This window comes from Diabrotica undecimpunctata, chromosome 3, assembly GCF_040954645.1.
Source record: "Diabrotica undecimpunctata isolate CICGRU chromosome 3, icDiaUnde3, whole genome shotgun sequence".
Lineage (NCBI taxonomy): Eukaryota > Metazoa > Arthropoda > Insecta > Coleoptera > Chrysomelidae > Diabrotica > Diabrotica undecimpunctata.
Window position 1 is genome coordinate 49,889,235 of NC_092805.1, and position 6,434 is coordinate 49,895,668.

A 6,434-nucleotide genomic window follows, 5' to 3' on the forward strand; every position below is an offset into this window, starting at 1 on the left:
TGTAGGACATCTAATTAGCAAAGACCAAAGTGGATTTACGCCTGGTAGATCTTGCATTGATAACTTGTTTATACTCTAACAATTATTAGATAAAAGAATAGCGGTTGGTACCGAAGTACATCTAGCCTTCATCGACCCATAAAAGGCGTATGATACAGTTCCAAGACTTAACTTGTGGCAAACTTTTCAACAACTCGGCATTAGTCCATACCTTTTAGGAATAATCACAGAAGTATACAAGGATAACACTACTTACCTAAAAATCGGAAACAGACTATCAGAGCCAATAAAAGTAATTAAAGGACTAAGACAAGGATGCAGTATGCCACCCTTACTGTTTAATTTATATATTGAGGCAGCCCTCCAAAATTGGAAAAACCACTGCCAGGGAATGGAAATTCCCATAGGAAATGACGTACTGTTCTTCCTGAACTTTGCGGATGATCAAGTCGTCCTAGCTCAAGAATCTTATGATCTACAAGAATTTATGATAAAGCGTCTATACAGAGAATATGTAAAATGGGTGTTACAAGTCAGCATGAAGAAAACAGAATATTTAGTTATCAATTCAGATGCAAGGTTTGAAGTGTTAATAGACAAGGACGTGGAAATCAAACAAGTGGAAAAATTTAAATATTTAGGTGTAATAATTGATAAGAACGGCTTTTGAGAAACCGAAATTAAACAGCGAATTAATCAGGGACGTAAATTTGTAGGATGTCTGAACTGCTTATGGTGGGATCGCAAAATTTCGAAAAGGAACAAAAAAAGAATAGGGCAGACCATGGTTAAATCAGTTCTTTGTTATGGCTCTGAAGTATGGACAATTAATGCAGACCTGAAGAGAAGATTGTTGACAGTTGAAATGGATTATTTAAGAGGAAGTGCTAGAATATCAAGACTGGAAAGGAAGACCAACGAATCTATAAGAAATAACATGAATGTTACCGAAACGGTCATTGACAGAATAGAAAGAAGAGGTTTAAAATGGTTTGGACACCTATTGAGAATGCCTGACGAACGTTGGCCCCAAAAACCTCACACTTTGAAGCCCCCTGGAAGAAGAAAAATAGGTAGACGTCGACCCTCATGGAATGAAGGAATTAGAAGAGCGATTGAATGGAGAGGTTTGGAGGAGGAGGCTGCCTTGGACCGGGAGGATTGGCGGAGGAGAACGGGAATACGGCGATAGCCGTCTCCAAAATGTAGTGTAATTACAATTAAGTTGAATCCTGTAATATATATAACAGTAGCCAGGTTGACCAGGGCAATCGGAACAAAAAGTTATAATCCTACGAACTTTTTTATCTACTTCACGGTAACTTAAACCTGAAGATTTTAATACTTGACGACAACCTCTACATGGCTTTCGCCGTTTTCTTCCAGGTCCTTCAGGTTTGGTAAAAGTATGCACTCTTTTTTTTGGAAGTAGTTTTTCTTCAAGTGATTGTACTAAATTATATGCCAACTGACGTCTAAATTCTGTAATGCTCATTTTTGTTTTAGAGCACATATTGAATATAATTAAGCTATTAACAATAGCTGTTCCAAGTATCATCTCAAATACTACTTTTCTAAAAAAAAATGAATATTAAAAGAAAGAGATATTAAAATTAAAACCTATTTTATTTCTTACCGGTACCATTTCAAGCTTCGACGTAGCACTGTATGGTAGGATGACATCTGATCCGAATAGTCTACGCCTTTCTTTGCAGAGTTTCCTGTTGGAATCAACTTCTTACTATGGGCTGGTACACTTGAAATCATTAACACAGGTCTCTTATCCATCCACTTAATAATTCTTAGTCCATCTTTCTTTTTTCCAATAACTTCTCTTCGCTTCATCTTTTTGGACTGGTTAAAAATAGGTGGTATTCCTTTTCTGTTTCCTCTCAGAGTTCCACAGTACATCATATTTTCTGCTAACAATCTTTTAACAAGAGGAATTCCTGAATAAAAATTATCAGCAAATAATATTTTGCCAGCTTTATTTGTGATACACTGAAGTAATTTTAGAACAACTGCTTCAGAGTGTGCCACATTAACTGGTTGTTGTTCATTTTTCCCTGTGTAAATATTTATATTGAAAGTATAGCCTTCAGGTGAACAGAGTTTGTACAATTTCACTCCATATTTATGAGTCTTGTTAGGGATGTACTGACGAAAATGGAGTCTCCCTCTAAAAGGTACCATAGATTCATCTATAACGAGAATGTTGCCAGGCTCCATTATTCTTTGAAAATTTTGAATCAGCTTTGTAACTAAATTTTCTATTTTGTATAATCTATTAGTTGTATCAGATGTCTCATTATTTTCAAAATGAAGAAGTTTCAATAAAAGCAAAAAGCGGTCTCGACTTAAAACTTTTGCAATAAATTTATTATAAAAAATATCATCTTTAGACCAATATAAATTTATATGTGGTACCTGAGTGAGACCCATTGCGATTATTACCCCTAGGAAGGCTTTTATTTCAGTTTTGTTCGTGGCTGTCCATGAATTTAATCTGGATTTTCTTGAGTGTTGCATACTTAATTGTTGAACAGCATAATTGTTGGTTTCATTAACGATGATATCCAATATTTCATCTGTTATAAAATGATTAAAAACATCTATTGGTTTCTGTACTGCACGTGGTTCAATATCAACTAATGTATTCTTTCTTACTACAAAATCGTCACCATCTACATCTTCTTCTAAATCGCACCATTCAGCACTACCACTACTCTCAACACTCTGTTCATTATTATCAGATAGAACTTGCTCATATGTTGTAGTAATAATTTCGCCATCACTATCAGTAGACGAATTTAAATCGGAGGATGATGAAGATTTAGGTAAATAACTTTTATCTAGTAATGAATCGTCACTGTCATAGGGATCTTCGATACTGTCAGTATCAGATGAAAATTGAGTTGCTATCTGCTCGGTCTCCATATCGTGTTCATCACCCTGCTCATTCTCCATTTCGTATTCTACTATTTCTGTCTGTATTAACTCTTGTTCATTTTCATTATTAGAATTTTCATAACTTTCAATGAATCCTGTATTATCATTATCATATTCATTTAACATAGTATTCGTTTCAGAACTCTCTCCAAAGTTTTTACAATCACTAATTGTTTGCTCATTTACAACTTCTATCATCTTTTGTTTCACTATGTCCACCATATATCTTGCCCTTTTCGACATTTTCACAAGTACTGCTCACACTTTAATGAACTCTAATAAACTGTTATATATATATATAATACAGCCACAGGCACCGACAAGTTGAAAAGAATGACACATGCCTCTCGGGTTCTGTGACGCATGGTAATAATAAATTTTTGTTTATGGGCGGCACGTGTCTCTGGGGGCATGTCTCATATTACGGTTATCAGTAGCGAGAATTAAAAATTTGTTATCGATGGCTATTTGTTACACTTAAAACGATATACAAATACCATTTTTATCGCTACCGCACGAGGCGGCGTTTTCACCAATTTTTCTACAGCACACTTGAAAAGTTACGCACATGCCCCTGGGGATACGTGACGCAGTCAAGGTGTTAATACCTTCGTCCTTGGTCGTTCTGCGTAAGTTAAAAGGTTTCTGCTTCATTATGTTATATCCGATCTTAATAGTATGGTATAGGGTGTTTCATCATTAATTGGAAATATATTAACTATATATGGACTCAAAATATTAAAGTTTAATCTAAATCACTTAATTAAAACTCCTTACAGGATGTTTTATTTAAAAACTATTTGTACTTATCAGTATTTTAAAACTATTTGACATGTTTTTGTCATACGTTTGGCATGAACTGTAGGTACTGTATCTTCTACTAAATATTATGTTAAATAAACGTCTCTGTTTACTACCAGAGGCGTACGACAGAAGAAAGTGAATAGTTTACGCTTCCCAAATTGTACGCTACTGGCCGAATTGCTATTTTAGTTCAATTTTTAGATTCTCTAATACTTTCTATTTAAATAATATACTCTTCATTCGTAAAAATAAGGTCATTATTTTTCGAGATATTTGAAGTTAAAAATTAAGCGGCACAGATATTTTGATTAATGTATTAATTATTATGTCGGTGTTTTTAGGTCATAAGATTGCATTTATTACGCAAATGAAATTTTAATCGCTACTATGGTTTGTTTTTAACCAGGAGGAGTAAACTAAAAAAAAAAGATTCGAATCCAAGAAAGTTACTAGAAAAGACACTAAATACATCTTCTTTTTTGGTTGATTATCTCGGCCTTGCGGTAATCCAGTAATCAGTATCGGACAACCTCACACGCCGATTCTAACTTTGTTTATGTTTGAATAATATTTTTTTCCAATTCAGTTCCAATATATATTTTTTTGTTTTTCTAATTACAATAAAAATTTTTTAGAGTTTATTTAGCACATTGTAGAAGAAAATCGCCCGGAACGTATACGAAAGCGGTATATTCGTGTTAAAATTATATGTAAAATCCAATGGAATTTTACAACAAATATTGTATGCTACCATATGCTACTTTATAGGAACATAACCAGTTTTATATAATAACAACATATAATAATGAACGATACATATTTGGAAGATCTGGGCGGTTGTTAATTTCACTTAAGATTTTATTTAAAGTGGGCATTTTATTCTTGAAAAAGAAGCTGTGTACTATCTGTCGTACATATGTTTGAACTCTTTTATTGTATATTGCAAGGATAGAAGGTCGACCGCCAATATTTTTAGAACATCTTTCTATTCCAGTCTGCTTATATTATATAAGTCTTGATTTTAACAATAACTATTCTGCAAAACTAACCTGTTTCCTGTTTTATTTTTGCTATCATGGCTGTTATTTTCATTCCAGGATTATCAATTTTTATTTGTTTGTACATGTTTATAATGCATTGTTTTTTATTTGATGATAAATGACCCAAATGTACTCGGCGTTTTTTAGGTGAAGGATAATTACCACTAGTACTTATCATCTAGATACTGAATCCATATTGTTATTTTAATACCACTAATACGTCGCTAAGTAGTTCTGAAAGAACTGTTTTTTATATAAATGCAAATGAAAAAACTAAAAATTAAAGGAATAACGGAGAAAATACAAAAAATCGTCGATATAAATTTTGAATTTTAAAATTTCATAAATGTCATAATCTAGTGGAGTAAACTTGCCTGCAGTTGGACCAATATTACAAACAAGCATTACGGCACGGTAAATTTTAATTACTCCTCCTGGTTAAAAAACAAACCATAACAAAACCCATGTTATTTATTAAAATTTCTTGTAACGAATAGATGCATTCAACATTTAAAAACAAATTGTGACTCTAAAAAGAACCATTTTGTTATAATCTAAATAAAAGAACAATTTTAATAAAATAAGAATATCAAAAAACACATTGTAACTAAACCTTTTATAACAAATGTTCAATATGTAGACCATTTACCTTAATACAGCTCAATTCTTTCGTTTAAGGGTCCGCTAACTTTAAAAAATATGTTTGGCTAATCGGCAATAAAATTAGCGAAATTTACTGCTGCCATAGTGCTTGACGATTATTTAATTTTTGTGAGTATACCGGTGATTTCATATGCCCCCAAAAATAGAAATCCAAGGAACTAACCATTCAAATTTGCTGGCAATTCATAAGGACCCAACAAACTGTCTTCAAATATACCGCACCATACATTAATCTTAAATTTATGTTGAAAATGTGATTCTCGAAATAGATGGAAGATATTCAATATCCCACTATCCCTCATGTTCCTTTGTATTTTAGTTATGGACAAATATCTGAATAAACAACTAATATTCAGCTAAGTGGTAGTAATCGTCATACATATGCTACAATAAATTTTTTTACTATCCACCCATATGGGTGCATACTCTCCTTTAAAATTCACGTTTTTCTGGTAAAACATATTTCTGTTATTATATTTTCTTTTTATATATGCATTAGGTCAAAACGTAGTATAGGGATCTGTAATATAATTGCAAGTAATATTTTTATTATTTCAACCACAGATATCTTCTTACTAATTTAATTAATAAAGCATTGTTATCCACCCATTTGGGTAGACATACGCAATATTTTGAGTTTATGGAAATAACGTCTGACACTTAACTTGTTAATTAATGAAATACTTAGAGCCTCTGTGGACCTAGCGATGATATCAATGATTGTTTCATTTGTGTTAACCTGAGAATGTGAAAGCAGTAATTGTTCATCCTCGTCTTTAATAAATAATTATGTATTATAACCTCTATTTTGCTCCCTTATTGCTGTTTTTATATAGCACTAAATTTTTTGGATATCCACTCCTTGATTTTCCCCTTTTAGTTATATTCCTTCCTTATATTGTATGCACGTCTTCATACTTCAGCAAGTTTGTATTATATAGTTTCATTCGGTTTTTGTTTTACTTGTTTTTCTTTCTT